The sequence below is a fragment of the Eutrigla gurnardus genome (assembly GCF_963514095.1).
Source record: "Eutrigla gurnardus genome assembly, chromosome: 7".
NCBI classification, from domain to species: Eukaryota; Metazoa; Chordata; class Actinopteri; order Perciformes; family Triglidae; genus Eutrigla; species Eutrigla gurnardus.
The window spans coordinates 6,267,099-6,284,819 of record NC_139921.1 but is presented as its reverse complement, the minus strand read 5'-3'; the positions used below and the strand labels follow the sequence as shown (position 1 = coordinate 6,284,819).

The 17,721-nt window shown below is 46.0% G+C and overlaps 1 protein-coding gene across 3 annotated transcripts in view; it reads left to right on the top strand.

Moving 5' to 3' along the window:
- The first annotated feature begins 1,107 nt into the window (after positions 1-1,107).
- Positions 1,108-17,721, top strand: part of daam2 (dishevelled associated activator of morphogenesis 2) — a 94,558-nt gene continuing 77,944 nt past the window's right edge. For all 3 annotated transcript variants that reach the window (XM_084013736.1, XM_084013735.1, XM_084013733.1), the window contains exon 1: positions 1,108-1,278. The gene's annotated coding sequence lies outside the window, so the exon portion shown is untranslated. The remainder of the gene's footprint in view (positions 1,279-17,721) is intronic.

The following is a 17,721-nucleotide window of genomic DNA, read 5'->3' as shown; positions in this document are numbered from 1 at the left end:
CCCTTAAAGTCAGGCTGAAATGGCATTTCAAGTATCCAGCTTCCCTACGGTGACGTATCTCCCAGTGAAACAGGAAAGGCAGGCGGGACATTAAGTTGGGAGGAATTTGATGGTTGAAAAGATTAACTCATGACCTTCTGTTGCTCTGGAGCCAGAGTTTCAGTTTGATTGACGAATGGATGTCATGATTTCATTGATTGCAATTAGCTGGAACCAGGTGGCGACCTCCAGGTCTGAAAGTGAAGCCACACACAAAGTGCCTAAAACGTGCATTCTCTCTACTGGCCATCAGGGGGCGACTCCTCTGGTTGCAAAAAAGAAGTGATTGTAATGAAGTCTATGAGAAAATGGTCCTACTTGTCTCTTGATGTATTATCTCAGTAAACATTGTAAACATGAGTTTATGGTCTCAATCTCTAGTTTCAAGTCTTCTTCAATCCAGCATGATGTTCATTTAGTACATTATGGTCCATTTAGAGTCCAGCAGACCAGAAAGCAGGGGATGCTTTAGGGGGCGGGGCTTACCTTGTGATTGATAGAATTAGATACTATTACTTTAACACCTAGCTCTGTCACTTGTGTTCGTCAGATCCACTCTTCACTTTCGATGACTGGTTGCAAAAAATCCAATATGGCGACGGCCGAATTGCCGAACCCGAGGCTTCCAAACCGTAGTCCACAAAGCAGCGAGTGACGCCATGATGACTTTGTCCAACTCTTACATACAGTCTCTGCCTCGGACTTGGACTTGCCTGAAAAAAAAAAAAAAAAAAAAAAGATTGGTTTGCTTGAGACTTGGACCAAATAGCTTGAGTCACATGTGCTGCAATAACATAAAATATAATATTAGTATTATCTGCTTGGTTTAACAAAAACTGTGGAAACAAGAGAGTTCATTATTAATAAAACATGAAACGGACCTTGAAATTGTTTAGGTATGAGTTTGACAGTGGTCATTAACTCACCTTCAGCACACACACACACACACACACACACACACACACACACACACACACACACACACAGGCGGAGTGCGGTGGCTTTAAGAGCGGAGGCGTGGTGCTGCTGTTTTGACCGACTTGTCAGCCCTTCACTCTCCACTACCATTCAGCTGTGAATGAGCAGCCTGGCGCGGTCGGAGCGGCGCATCGGCTCGCTGTCTGTCCTCCTGTTAGCTCGTGTCCGTGCGCTGACAGCACAAGGGATTATTATTATTATCATCATCATTGTTATTATTACCAGCGAGCAGCGACTGTTTCTCCGCCACCGAGCTGGGAGGTAAGTTCCAACGTCACTGACAGGCAGCGTGAGTTGAGCGGCCACCTTGTGATGCTTCTTCTCCCTCCATCGGCCGGGTCCGGGCTCAGATACCCGGGTCCGGGCTCAGATACCCGGGCACGGTGACGGCTGGAGGCGCGTCGGGGAATTTCGCATAATTTCCAAATAAAATGAAAGCAGCGCTGCTTTTGGTTTCAGATGGATGTGTGCTTTTACGCGGCCGGTTCACCGCGTCAATTAAGATCCAGCAACCTGGCGTGAAGCCTGGATATTAATCTTAAAGAGGAACACATACATGGTTTAATACCACCTGCTTCCCATCAAACCTTATTGGCCACCATTAGACGCGCATTGGTCACTTTAAATGCACGTCTGCGCATGACGGGCTTTTTTTCTTCTTCTTTCTTTTCTTTGACATTTGGTGACATTATTGTGATGATCAGTTGTTAAACCCGACGTGTGTTGCAGTCGGACCGCGTTCAGCGTTCACGTGACGCGCGTTGCATTTGACCTCGATATTAACAGGCGGCGGTGTGGTGCGTTCACTGTACCGTTCAATTCCTGCGGCCGTCCAAAGAGGGCGCTGCGTCACCTCAGCTGCTCTGTCATACTGCAGGAAATGTCTTCTACAAGACAGGAGGTGTAAGTGACCAGATTTTATGTCTGAGTCACATTATCCCAACTTAATTTTTATTTTTTAAAGAAAAAAAATAGTTTTTATGAAAATGAAATGAGAGCATATTTGGACTATATTTGTGTTGCTCTTGAGCTTAATGTGGCTACAGCAAACTTTCAGGTTTCAGACATCATCAGCATGTCAAAACATTTCTCCCCACTAACAGAAAACATGTGTCCTCCTCATCGCTGTCTGAATGTCAGCAACTAACTAACTAACTCCGGACTATCTGATTGCTCGGGGCTGGAGATGTGTAGTCTCTGGAGGTCACGTTGGTTTCTAAATGGTTGTTTTGTTCCAAATAAAAACATTCTTCATTCGTATTTGGGGGGAATGAAGGGAAATGATTGCATACTTGGGGGTCGGGGGGGTCAGGGGAGGGGGGGGGTTACCTCCTAAAGCCCACACTGCTCGTCAGTTTATAGGATGGGGAATGCATTTAATCTAACTGAACATCTGGCAGTGATGCAGCATTGGCTCCTCTTGGTCAGTTGTTGAGGCTTTACGAGAGTAGCACCATGCTAAGCACAAAATCCTCCTCCTCCTCCTCCTCCTCTCACACACAGCTTTGCATACTTAGCATCTGCTACATTCCTCCTACTGAATCAAGATTGTGTTGCTTGGGAGCAAGCTATAGTAGAGCGATAATTAACTGTTTTTGGCTGCACTTAAGAGAAATCAGAATGAAGTAAAACAAAATGTGGTGAAAGGATTGGAATGGATTACAACATGGAAATTGCATATCAATCATGCTAACCCATTTGGGGCTAAGTGACTTGCAGGATTTGTCCATGTAAGGCGGCTGAAAGAATTTTCCAACTGTGTGTAATGCACATCCTTTACAGGCATCAATAGGCCGCCCAGTGAACCCCACAGACCCGTGTTAATGGGCATCGGCAGTGGATGGACTTAGTGTGCTGTAGCCGGCTGCATGTCTCTCAGCAGAGCTTTAATACGCCTTTTAAGCCTTTTTTCACAGCTTCAAGAATGTCAAAATCACACGATATAAAAAGGCGATATTTGTCTGTTTGTTTTACTCTCGAGCCAGACTGGAGCAGCTGTTGCAGCCATTTGGCCCGGGTATTTTTAGGTGCACCGTTTTGATTCTGGGCGCGTGTTCCCTGTCCAGCTACCTGTGTGTTTTCAGAAGGGAGGGAGGCAAGAAAAACAGGTGCGACGTCCAAAAGCAACACGGCCACTGGGCTGAGGTGTTCTGCCCCCGCTGACCGAGCCGAGACGGGAAGAAGTAGAAGTGTTTGTTGACTGGAAGTCTCGCTCAGCTCAGGGTGGTGTGTGTGTAACCAGGTATGAGCGGCCACACATGACTGTGTGTGTGTCCGTCCAGGGAAAGGCTGGCCAGCAAGGGGAAAGACAGGGCCATTGTTCCCAACCAGCCACTGAGGCAGATGTTGACTGGCTTCCACCAGGGCCAGATGTTTTGGTTGGCAGTTGGTTCTTGCCCATCGGGGCCGTAAGGTGAGAGCTGGTGTGGCGGGCTGAGACGGGGAAGGGGCGAGGCGTGCGTCGGCACATGGGCGCTTGAGCATCTTTTACACAGCCTTCCGCTGTCGAAGCACATCTGCAGCCAATCCGCTGCTGTGTTTTAGAATTTGTCAGAGGCGCTAAGGATTTACATCGCATGCCGTCCAAATGTGACTTTAAATAAATCGGCGGCGTAGAAAGCACCGACATGCACAGCGCGAGCACACTTCCAGTTCATCGACGAGCCTTCCAAGTCGACGGCTTCGTCCCAGTCCGGCCTCATAAAGCTTGCATCCTCAAAGTTTGCCAGCAGTTGGCCCGTTCTCTCGCTTCGTAACTCATCACCAACGCACCGAGCGTTCCACAGCGCACGTAAAAAAAAAAAAAAAAAGAGAAGAGAAGGCCTCGTGCCAGTCTTTGCTCCGTAGACCGGCAGGCAGCATGTCGGCTTACTGTATCTGTGCACAGTTTCTGGCGCGGAGCGAAGGAGTCTGGGAGTAATTAGCTGCGAAGCTATAATCCCATGCCAGACACAATGTTGCATCTGTGTGCGCCTCCCCTCTTCTTCTCCTCCTCCCGATCCTCAGTCACAAGTGGTTATGACCCCCTCACCACAACTTCCCCAAACCCCACCTCTCACAAAAGTGCAACCGGTTTGGTTCACCGAATTTGTCTCTGCAGCAGGGGGCGACCGTATTTTACACCGGGAATTACGCTCGCGAAGCAAATCTGTGAAGGCAAAGGCCTGCACACTAATGCTCAGTCACTGTGAAGAAAGTTGGATCGTAAAACCTGATTTATATGGCATTCTGTAATACCTAAAATTGCTTTGGTGGATTAGATTGAACATGGAAAGTTTTACACATGGACACTAGATTTTCTTTTTTATTGGAGATGCTAGATTAAATCCAGATTTGGACCTGTTTTAATTGAGGTTGAAACTTCTTTCATCTTTTATTTCATGCCAGTATTCTTTCGATCCCATCTTTTCTCCCTGGACACAGGGTCTCGGTTTGCTGATGGGTTGCAACAGGCCTCTGGTCTGTTTCTCCTGCTGTTATTTCTGTGCAAAGAACCAGAGCTGGAGAGGAAGTGCAGCATGGCAGGAGTGGATGCCAGAGAATCCTTGGCGTCGGATTAACACGAAGGTTGTCCAACTGTGAAGGGGCGCTGATACGATCTTAATGTACATTCGCTGGCACCTCATCTCAATAATCTGTGTGCCTCCATGATTTACTTTCTCTCTGGTCTTGGCATCGCTCTTGCATCTTGTGATGGTATGTAAAGTTATGCAACCATTGCTTGGAAAACCCAACATCCATGGGTGATACCTCCTTTGTCCGAGGAGGAAACCTCTTGTCCAATGGGATCCATTAAACAAAGACACTTTGCATTCTTCCGTCACCCCTCCTTCTCCCGTTTCCTCCCCCTCCTCCTCAATCTGTCCCTGCAGTCTAATTTCCTGTCTTTCTCACCACACACACTCACTCTCTCCACCATGTACAAAAACGTAATCATGTGGTTAATTAAAATCTCATAAATTCCAGATACTTTATCATAGGACAGACGCCTCAAGTTCTGTGCAATGTTGTCAACTGTTCGCCAGGCCTTTGTGCTCTCGTGCCACTGTGGTGTTTTTGGAAACAGTAGCGTGCTGCCTTGACTACCTGATTAGACTTGCATGTTTCCACCACTGGTATAAATTAGAGGCAATTTAAGTCTCAGGTTCAGCGTTCTTATTGTGCGGAGGGGAGCTTGTGGCCACAGTTAAGGTGGTATGTTGCATTAAGTGTGCGTGATGGTCGCATGATTGGTTCTTCCATCATATCGGGGCTGTACACACGGGGAGCAGGTGCTCTTGTAAGATTGCCTCTTTAATGTCTTGAGGAATTATTTCCCCATTACTGGGAATGATTTAGTACTGGGGGTAATGGAGGTTGAGAATATCCTAATATGTCTTCACTTCCTGACAGCCCCCCCTCCCTCCCCTCCTTCTTGTTTCCAACCATGGTCACCCTCTACCCCCCCCCCCCCAGACAACTAACTCAATGCAATGGTTGTTTCAGTCCCTTGTCTCCATGTAGTCACAGGCAATTAGCTCCCGTCAAAATACACTGCCGGACTGAAGGTTGAGACTCGGGCGTCCAAACCCCGTGCTCCTGCCCCCTACGCTTGGCTAATATTACCCTGCGCTACCGGGAAAGGGCCAGATAGGTTTTGTCAGTAGATGGAAGGGAAAGAAAGGAGGAGGGGGTCGCTGTTCAGGACCTGTGCGCGTGCTACCTCGCTGAGCACAAAGCAGCTCTTTCACTGGGGATCTGGAGCACATATGGAATCGTTTATCCAACCTCCAGTGCGTCAGTCCCGCATATTCTCTCGGCTGCAGGTTTCCCCCTCACCTCTGCATCTCGGATTCACTTTGCCGCTGAAATTAGCTGGAAAGGCTGCACCTGGAGATGTTCCTCCATCTGCCCTCGCTCCTCGGTACTCCTCGAAACGTGGATCTGGCCTTTCCCCCACCACCTCAAGGTTCACTCTATTTAAGTGGTCTTAAAACAAGAGGTCAACTGATTATTTGGCACTAATCGGAAGTTTTTACAAACTGCTGTCATCGGCGGGGCTGGGCTCCGATCACACGGATGTACATGCATGCTGGTACTTCTACTGGTCACTGCATCGTTGTGACATCACAACCTAAAGGAAGTCCCAACGGCTCGTTTCTGAATACAGGCTCTGTGCGATTTTATACCTTCATGATATTTATATAGCACCTAGTCCCGCCTCATAATCAAAAAGACATTAAATCTGGGATCTTTATGGGTGTCATAATTCAAGGTAGTACGCATTTAGTAGCTCACTTCCTTTTCCATGAATGAATTGGTGTCCACACAGAATTATAGGAACGCTATTTTAACAGTAACACAACGCCAGCGTGACATCATGTCCAAGGATTGGCCTCTAAACTGCACAGCTGGGTGGAGATAACGGAGCAGCTTGGATGTTTATTTTTTCCCCTTCTGCATTCCAGCTTCTTATTTATAATGGCTATGATATGCAGCTCGGGGGGCTACTTCTATAAAAGGAAGTTTGAGGACTTTTGCCATCCCACTCGAAAAGGAGGCTTGCGTGCAACATTTTCTCAAGATGTGACCTTTAGATGTCCAGGAGGAGGACCTTAGTGACACTGAAGAAGAACGGCGAGCTATGGCTCGGGTCAAAGATGGACACGACTGGAGAGTTGACCGCAGAATCAAACACTCGGCTGCTGGTTTTTGTGTCACCCGTAAAGGATTTAAGGTCCACTAGACACTCTGTGACTCAGTGTCCCACAATTAATCTTGAAAGTAGTGATCACTATCCGAGCATTATATATAATATAATATAATAATAATAATTATTATTATTATTATTATTATTATTATTATTATTATTATTATTATTATATATTTATATATTATATTTAATGTGAGCAGCGCATCATAACACAGACGGTCACAAAGTACTTTGAATGTATTGATTAATTTGTAAAAATATGCTTATTGCCTTCAAACTGACAATTGCAGTGTATACAGTTCCTTTCACAATAAAAGCCCTAGACATATATAGAGCATAACTGTTTTCAGGAGGAATTAGCTGACAATATGTTTTTATTACAAAAATATGTTTGTATTTATTCCTTCTGGCCCACCAGCCACCGTTGATCTGGCACGTTTAAACAAACTTATTTTTTTTTTTTTTCATTTTGCAGAGGAGCTCAATCTATAGTGCTCTCCATAGAACTGTGTGGATAGTGAGAAGGGAGGAGTGAATGAGGGGGCGATTTCAGACACAAACATAGTTAACTATGGGTGAAAAGTGACCTTTGACCGGTGACCTGGTCCAACTGCCCGCCCGGCCCTCTAGGAAATGGATTGTGTTCACAAGAGCTTGTCATTATGTGCTCAAGATTGAATTATCTTGACAAGTCGGCCAACGGCGTTCAGAATCTCTGCAGAGTCTTTGTTTTGCCGAAGCTTTAACGACAACGAGGAGAATTTCCTCTGCTGGCGAGCTGATCCTGGATCAGAGAGTTGGTCCTTGTTGCCAAACTGACGAGATATCATTTGACCTGGACTGTCTGCATTATCTTGCATTGTTGTGTTTCCCAGGATTCCCCCCCCCCCAAATTAGCCTTAACTCCTCAATGGGAACAATCCAGATGTCCTCGGCGGCCTGACACCCCATGTAATGCCGAGCAGATGGTAGTTGTAGCGGTGGATTGTGCTGAAGACAGATTACCTTAATGAGGTCATTTACCAATGAACTGTGTGGGTTTGGTCGAATCATCCAGTCGAGTTGTACTTAAGGTTACTTACAGGTGAAACATTCCTGGAACAATGTGGCATTTATTGCATTAATTTCCACAGGAGATGTGGCAGAGTATGAACTTCTTGGGTTGTGTTATTGGAAGTACCAGATCGTCCTCCTCTCTCAGTCCCTCCCTCTGTCTCCTGGACACGAGGTCCTCTGTGCTGCCCTGTGCTGCTCTGTTTGTGTGTTTGATTGTGGGAAAATTTCTCGACTATCCGTGAGAGTCCCCCGCTCTCTGGACTGGCTTTTCCCTTGGGGTCCTCCAGGCTCGGAGAGGCTGAGCCCCACCATCGCTCTGAGGCCCCCAGCCCCTCCCCCCCACCAACCCCTAGTGGTAGCAGAAGTCCCACATCGCTTGTCTAAGCTGTTTGTGTGACCAGTCCCCTATCCCTTATAGCCGGGCTCGACAACGCAGTTTATCTTTTCAGAAGGCGGAGATCCGTCAGGCTTTTCAGCACAGCGATAAAGAAGCCTGGCAAAAAGCACTCCCTAGCAATGAATCACTTCAGAGATGGAGACGGAGATTTAATGTGACACAGGGTTTTGAGAACGGGGCCAGGCTGTGGTGGGTTTACTTTGGCTGCTCTTGCAGAATATGTCCTGGCTCCAGAGCTGAACCTGAGATAGGTGAAGTTTACAGCTCCGAGTGTGCCGGTTTGTTAATGAGACTGAATGATCTGGTTCATGTACAGTATCTGTCATCCGGCTGAGAATTACCTCACTAAACTGAGTAACTGCCATTTTTTTTTAATATTTAGATTGTGAATTTCATTTTTCCATTTTATTGCATTGAGTTGTCACTGGTAGGATTTGCTTCCATTTTCACATTTGGGTTACGGGTAATGTTTTATTTTCACATCTGATTCACGGGAATACCCTGACATACAGGTTTTGTGTCATTTTGCGTACTAGTGGTGTAACGGACCGTGGTTAATCCCTGATCCCTCCACCCCCAACCGCTCCACATGCATGTAAACTGTGGATTAATTACACAACATTACCCTTCATGGTGTGAAATAACGTTTTAGTGCCGATCTTTATCGGAAGGAGATTGGCATTAACACTTCTAGTCTCACTGATCACTGATAATGATCATTGTGAACGTTTGAATCAGCAGGAGGAGAGCTAACCGCTAACGGCTAATGATCACTTACACCGTGATGCGTTCAGTTGCTCGGAAAAATAACTATTGGATGAAGGTAAATTGTAAAGTTATCACGGTGTGTTTAATGGAATCTTGTAAACTGTAGTTTTTGGTGAGAAACTTGAATGAATACAGTTTTCACAGCAACAAAAAACAGATACTAGAGAGGAAATGATGACCTATTAAACTTCCTAACAAAAGCTCTAAGCAGCTTATGAAATATCATTAAAACTACTAATGCCATTAGTTTTAATAAAAAGACTAATTTTATTTCCTAATTATATGAATTGTGAGTTTAATGCAAATAACCACTATAGATATAGCCGTGTTAAAAATGATTTCTTGGGATGGTGGTGATAAATAAGTCTTTTAAAGCAGCTTTTATAACAAAGAAAACAACGACAAAAACAATCTGCATCCGATACGGCTCATTGTTGTTCAGCAACCGGTATCAATAATGTCATCGTGGCGTCTCTAAAAGCTTGCTCCTTTCTTTCTTTTTTTTTCTGTTGATCCGTCAATCGAAGCCGTGTTCCGATCCGAACCTTGACTTCCCGCGTACCACAGTAGTAGTTTCAAGTTCTCAGGCTTTCACTCTCACACTGCCCTGCTTGTGTTTGACTATACTGCCCTAACAAAGGTGTTTTACGGAAGTGATGCAAGGCTGGAGCATCCTAACGATCCTACCTTCATCTGCAGTGGTTTGAAGCCACGCAGCCATAAATAGTTTGACCCGACGAATCAAACCTACACACTGATCTGACTTTGTTTAAAACCAAGGGCCATTATCCAGCAGGGAAACATTTTTTAAGCTCAACACCGTCATAATTCTTGCTGAGACTTTTTGGATTGCTAAAATTGGCCTCTGCCTCTTCCCATGCATTTCTCTCCAATCATGTAATGACTTGATGTTGCAGTTCAAAGCTCTTAAGTGGAATAGAAAGGCTGTGACGGGCACTTTTACTGTCTTCCATGGGCACTCTCCCAGCCTCTAATGCATCATCTGAGCTAACTGTCATCTCATTGTGTTTGAGCTTTAGAGACGGATGGGTGAGCGCAGTTAAGGATCCAGGAGCGGTAACAAATGGGTTCCTTTTTTTTTGCTGCTGCTGCTGAGTATCTAAACAGACAAACACCGTCTGAACAGTGGAGCCGAGCCATAGATCCTTCATCCGTGGCAAGTTCTTTTCAAAAAACGCCTTTTCGCCAAGTGACAAACCGCGTGGTTGGTAACAACCGCTGCATTCAGGGGCTATGAATAAGGGTCTGTCTCAGGAGAGGCTTGTTGGAATGGGGCCCTTTATCCCTCCGGAGAGGCAGATTGATCTCGCGCAGGTTTTGGCGCTGCGGTGAACTTCACATGGCCCGTTGAAAGGCAAGGCGTTAATTTGTGCCACTGTGATAAAACTGTCCTTTTCCCAGATTCGCCATCCCTGGGCGCTCATAACACTGGGCCCTGGTCTTACCTGTAACCGCTACCCCTCGCTAAGGTCAATATATGACACACTATAATAACAATAAGTTGATCGTGGTGAATTTTCATTATCGGGATAATCATAAATATCGTCACGAGGGACTTGAAAAAGCTGTCTATCTCGCTATCATGTTAGAGAAGTGAAAATTAGAGTCTGATTGTTGTTTTATTACCTTTTATTTAAGATGTTTTTCAAAAAATAAATGTCCCATCTGTGACACAATGAACAGTTTATTTACAAACTGCCATTTTGAAGCATATTTTGATGATTCTCTGAATATCATGAATCTCATTTCCTTTTTTTGGCAGAATAATGGTGACATGACATTTTCATATCGTCCCATGCTTACCCCTCGCCCCCCCTCTTGACGTGCCGTTGGTGTTTTCCCTGCGTGCCGTAATTCTCTCCTGCTCGCCGTGATCAATACTGATGTGAAACGCAGCTCCTCCTGTAGATCCGTTTAAAGTTTAGCAGATGGGGAGGAAGCCTGTTAAAACGGTTGTCATCCTCCTCTGATATACACTCCCATCCCTCCCTCCTGGCAAATATCACATGTGGACATCAGGTGACCTCCGCGGTGCTGTTCCCTTGGTTACCAGGATACTGATCCCCCCCTCCTCCGCCTCCTTCTCCTCCACCATCCCCTCTCTTCCTCCTTTGCATGGTGCAGCAGAGCAGTGTGCTGTTTTCCCTCTCCTTCCACTTGTATAAACCAGGAGACTATCTCGCCATCAGCATTCAGGAAGTGTGGGGGTAAACGGACGACAGGATCCAGCGGGGGGAACTCAAATGACCCGGTGTGTCCTAGCAACCAGTGAGTTATTTTCTGCTGGTGTCGGTATCTATGCGCATTGTGTTTGTGTGTGGTTGTTTATAATTGTTTACGTGTCTGGGGTCGGAAACACGAAGCGGGATTCTGCTTCCTTTCATGTTGAGCATCGCGGCCGACTGTTCCAGATGGCGTGTGATTCTTTCCAGCGCTGCCGTTGACTTATTAGTCATCTACAGTGTATTCACTTCCGCACACGCAGCTACTGTAGCTCCTCTGACTCCTCTCCGCTGATGTGCTGTTAAGTGGCTGCTGCTGTGACCAGAAGGTCCATCCTGAGACGATGAGCATCAGTGTGTGTGTGTGTGTGTGTGTGTGTGTGTGTGTGTGTGTGTGTGTGTGTGTGTGTGTGTGTGTGTGTGTGTGTGTGTGTGTGTGTGTGTGTGTGTGTGTGTGTGTGTGTGTGTGTGTGTGTGTGTGTGTGTGTGTGTGTGTGTGTGTGTGTGTGTGTGTGTGTGTGTGTGTGTGTGTGTGTGTGTGTGTGTGTGTGTGTGTGTGTGTGTGTGTGTGTGTGTGTGTGTGTGTGAAAGTTCCTGGAAGCCGGTAGATTTCCTCTCCGCCTCGATCTGGACCGCTTGGCTGGGTTTCCCAGTTTCATGCAGCCTCAGAGCCTGCAATATTTCTTCAGGCTGTGATCCATCTAGAAAATGTCTTTTTATAAGCCCAGTCCATTCTCCCAGCATCATCATAACACTCCCTCCCCTTCACCCCCTACCTTCACATTGTCCAGGAGCCGCTGGGATTAACTGCCATGTTGCGTGAGGAGACCGAAAGACATTTGTGACCATCGGAGAGGAGGGGGAGGAGGCGGGGCAGTGGGGGGGCAGTGATGCTACCGACGGTAACCGTGCCCTTGACCACATCTACTGGGATTGCCGCTAGCGCTGTGGGTGGATTAGAGGTATTAGCCAGACAGATTGGACCCTCGCTGCAGACATTTAATGCTGCTGTATCAACCCACACGCACGTCCACTACCCTGCTGCGCTGACAAACCAAATCCCTCAAATGTACTCCTTGCCAGAGTGATTGGGGCTATTAAGACAGCACTGAGATCAGCTTCAATATGGATGGGATTTTTTTGGGGGGTGATCGCGGGACTCCGAGAGCCAGAGGGGAGTTAGAGTTTGGACAGAAGTTGAGTTGTGTTTAGCAACTTGAAGGCCTCGATGAAATATTGCTGGAGTAATGAGTCCATTTAGTCAATCAGAATTAAATGAGATTTGAGTGAGCGGAGTGAGTGCTGTTAATTTAATTTTGAAGGCCTAACCACCAATAAAACACGGTGTTGCCGGGATTGTCAAGTCTGCAACGCAGTAAAAGCATGAAACGCATACTCCGAGTTGAAAGATCAAAGCAGAGGATATTCTTTTGAGGATTGCTCCGAACGCTGCCTCTCTCACTCTTCCCCTTCCTCGCATCACCGGCGCTTTCGTGCTGGGCCCCCGGTTCGATGCCAGGTTGCCTTGACGACAGGCCGCAGTACATAAACCCGGGCGATGTTTGGGGAACGCAGCGGCAGGAAATCTTGTGCATTCTTTATCTATCGGCCCTCGGATGGAGCTCCTGCAGCCCTCGGCAGGGAGCGGGAGCCACATGAGCCTTATTTTTCTATCCGGCCTTTTTCCACCTTTTAAAGCCAGAGATATTTGAGGTCCGGACGGCCCACGCTTCCTTTTTGCAAGTAAGCAAGGGAGAGATGGTTTGTTAAAAGCAGAATAAAATCTAAATAAGTCATATTGTTAAATTAGATTAATTGCTGAACACACTCAGGTTGTGTCTGAAATCACTCTCATTCCCTCACTTTTATTGTGAAAGGTAAGAAGGAAAGAAGCGGTATACACTGTTGTCAATGTGGAGTATTTTACCGAATTATTCTATTCTATATTCTATTATAAATAGATTCAAAGCATTTGATGGCTGATTTACTTACATTTCATTTATTATTTTCATAGACTAGTCTCAATCTCTCTGCTCTATCAGTCATCATATTTCCTTCAGTGCAATGCATGATGGTTATAATGCTCAGTTAGTGACCAGCAGTTGAATTGTGGGACACCATATAAGGTATACATCATAATTCCCACTATACATTCAGAGAGGAGTACAACATGGTGATGTTGTGAGTAATGGAGTGAGTGGATACAGCAGTCCTGAAGTATGGCACCCTCGGGTGACCCCTAGCCGTCGACGCCTTGCCTTCCCTGACATTCCATCCAAGAGGTCGGAGGAAGAGGAAAGGGCTCTGCTGATCCGAGGCCTGCTGGTCTGGCCCACCAAACAGAATGGAGGGAAGAAGCCCCGCTGTGATTCATTTGTCGCCTACTTTTGAACACACAAACTCCCCAAGAAACACAGTTGACAAAGTATTAAAGCAGACACCGATCATAAATCTGCCTCATGCATTTGGCTACTGGTCGGCGGCTTGCAATACATTTCCCAGACTTATCTTCTCTTCCTTTTTTCTTAGAATCCCCTTAAAAATGTAACGGTATATCAATTGTCAGTGCTCGGTTTTTTTTCTCCTGTGGTGTATTTTTAGCTGAGGTATTCCACTTTTGGACGAACAGTTGCCGACTCTTCTCCAGCTTGGCTTCCTCTTCCCACCGTCGTCTCCGGTGAAACTGGAACACCGGGCCAACGCTGAGTAAGCTGTTTTGGCTTCCGAAGGAACAGGGCCACTCAGGGGAGGCCGACGACAACAGAAGAGCATGAAGTTGTCTTGAAGCCCCCCCCCCCCCCCCTCTCTCATCGATCTTCTCCCTTTCATCCGACAATCAATGCTCATGATTATTGAGACGGCTGCTCATTTGAAAAGAGCCGAGGCCGAGTTGCGAAGGTCACTGAGTTCGACTGCCTGTCACGTCCCGGCGTGTTAACGGACTGCACCACGGTGACTGCTGTGCTCATAATACTTCCAGGTCTCACTGCAGTCCCACCGTCTCGGGAGGAATTTAAAAAACAAAAAAACGTCCGACTCATTGTTCTAAGAAGGAAACCGAGATGCAGGATGAGGAGGAAAAAATGCTGACCCACATTTTTGTTGCTGCGTGCAATGGACCAGCGAGTCGAGGCCCAACCTGACCATTTAACTTAAATAGCGTGTAATAGGAACAATGTGTGTTGATTGTTCACCGCCAGAGCAGATGTGACTAACCCAGATTTGTACTACGGAGGTCAAGGCTTTCGTTTTTTTCGGTGCAGGGGCCTCATTACAGAAAGTTCCGAGGTTTGAAATCTAATCTCGGTTTAGGTTTAGTATTACAGAAACATGTTTCCTGAAAAAAAACAACCTATCTTATCAAAACAGGACAAGTGCTGATTGTACAATCACATTTGCAGTCACTGTTAAAATTTCTTAAGATGGGAGGTTTGATATACACAGCCGTGACTTTAGATATAGCAATAAGAGGAGGATAATGATGATAATGCATTCTATTTATAGAGCGCTTTACATGGTACGCAAAGTCACTGTACATTAGAATAGAAACAGACAAGCAATAGAGAAAAACAGCATTAAAAGCAGATCTAAGAAGGTGAGTTTGTTTTGAATGTGGACAGATCGGAGCTCCCGAGGGAGGGGGCCGGCGATGGAGAAGGATCTGTCCCCCCAGGTTTGGTGCTTGGTCCTGATGAGAGGGGAGGAGGTTAGCATCGGGATCGGAGGCTACAGGAGGGAGTGTGGTGGTGGTGGAGGGCGGGGCAGGTCGGTGGATGTATTATGGGTCAGGGAGCCAGTGGAGGTTCTGGAGGACGGGTGTGTCGTCATGGGAGAGTTCTGCCAGTGTTCTGATTGGTGTTTACTGAGGAGTTTGGATGATGAGCTTTACAATGTTGAAGTCGTCCAGTCTGGAGGTGATGAAAGCGTGAATCAGTGTTTGATGGACGGAGAAAGGCAGACAGGATTCGTCTCGTCTTTCACCGTTTAATTAATGCTGCAGTTTGTAACTTATATAGAATCAACTTTTGTCATATTTGCTAAAACTTTGGAAAAATAAACAAATAATCTCTGACAAAATCTGGTTCCTCCGTCTCCTCTGCCCCTAATGGCATTTGCAAGATTACACCACAGCCAAAGGGAAGCAACCAATCAGAGCCAAGGAATCTCTGATGCAGCGGTCATTCACGGATGCTGTAACTTCAGTGCCAGTTTCTCGCCTCAAATGTTAGAATCTCCGTGTATTGTTTGTTGGTTAAATGAGTTTGCTCCGGCTGGTGGGCGGTGCTTAGCTTTGACCGGTTTTCAATATGGCGGCCGGGTATATATATATATATGGTACTATAACAGTTCACGAAAATCTGTTTCTCACATGGTGAGAGATAGGCAATACGGTATAGGCATGGGATGATAGGAAAACACAGTTTTATCACAATATAGTCCCCAACCATTGATCCAAATGCAATGAGTGATTGACAGCTGGCTCCTTGACTCTGATTGGTTGTCTTGCAAACGCCATTAGGAGAATAAAAGGATATCAGAATCAGAATAACCTGATTTTTAGTACAATTGTCAGGATAAAGTGACGGTTTGAACAAATCGGACTAAAAAGTGATTTTTATTCAAGTCACAATTGTAGCTTTAAGATGGAACGAGCAACGAGGATACGTTTCTATCATGACGCCCCGGGTTTTCCAGTAAATTTGGATATATGCTCATTGTCTGACAACCTTTCTTCACTTATAACCTGCACACACACACACACACACACACACACACACACACACACACACACACACACACACACACACAATCTATATATCTGCAACGCTATGCGTTTTTGAAGCACGGCTAAGTAAACATCTGCACTGCATTAAAAAGAAATCCGGCGTACAGTGACGGAGCGATGCCTGTAGTTTTGGCTTCGATCTCGCTCATTGGATGCTACGCACGACCGCAGTTATATCCTTTCCTTTTTTTCAGAAGGCGAGTCGGATCAGCTTCAGACATGAACGCAATCAGTCGACCGTCGTCATCGGTCGAGCAACACAAAGCTTTTTTTGGAAGCGTTTTCCAGAGAAACGTGGACAGGTTCAAGCTGATGTGTGCTAGTCTGTCTGTGTGTGTGTCTGTGTCTGTGTGTGTCTGTGTGTGTGTGTGTGTGTGTGTGTGTGTGTGTGTGTGCGCGTGTGTGTGCATGTGTGTGTGCGTGTGTGTGTGCGTGTGTGTCATGGAGAAGCCAGATGGATTTCAGGGCCACGTGGTGGTGCTGGGCGTGCGTCTGCCGCTCCAGGAGTCTGCCCCGGGCTCAGCTGGCTTTAATCAACACCATCATTTACCCCTCTTTCGGGTAATCGGTGCACAATGGGCCCCCTCAGCAACGCTGAGCCCCCCCCCTCCCCCCCCCCCCCACACACACACACCCCTCCACACAGCATGCTGCTATATATGTATTTACATTGTCGAGATCCATATGTGTGCTCACACACTCAGCAGCTCGCTCACTCGTTCCCTCACACGTACAGTAGCTTAAAGCAAAATAGCGCTTTATTACAACTTGGGTTTGTTTTCATAGCTTTGGCCTTCATTGCTGAAATCTGACGACCAAATCTACTCAAATATGATCCGAGTCGTGCTATGGGACATTATGAAATGCCCAAATAATTGCCATTCAAGATGTTATCCCAAAAATCTTCAAAAATGGCACTAAAACACACATTGCCTCACATTTTGTGAGGAAACAATATTATGTTGCAAATAACACATTTATACATAAAACTATAGCCACGTTGTTTGAGCCTGATAATACTTTTTTAAATCTATTGTTCTCTTGATACTGAGCTAGACAGCCTTTTCAGGTCATTTATTTATTTATTTATTTCATTTATTGGTTTATTTCAGGGACATTGCACACTAATCAACAAGCTGTAAGTGAGCCAGAGTTAGCCAAAGAGGCTAGTTTGCATCTGTAGTCCCCGGCCAGATATTCAAAAGGCAGCCTAAAATTACAGATAAAATGCATGTATAAGCAATTATTAAAAAACAACATGGTAAGAACAATTGACAGACGGAGGGAATAGATAATACAATAAACACCCAGCATACATAAGACATTATACCCTGTGGACATTATGACATTATGCAGCAGACTAAAACAGGACAAACACACCTACATAAAAGCACATATACAGCAGCATAAAGCACAAACATGCTGCACCACCAACACATTGATTTAACATGCACAGCACACGACAGGACATGAGCACATGAGAAACATGCATCATGGTATCTCTTCGTGTCCTGTGACGTCGACAGGAGGGACTAGAGTGATGGATTGGTTTGTGTACATAATCTATACCCGATGGCTTCCTGCAGATATGAGGCCGCGGGTTAGTCCAGACCCAGCCCTGCTGGACCGAGCAACGCGTTGACCCGGGCTGGGCGACTTTCAGGGATCCCCTTCTCTGCTGGGGAACAGGATGTGCCAAAGGCTCCTTAACTTAAGGGGATAGTAAATCATTGTAATAACATGTCTGACCCTTCCCACCATG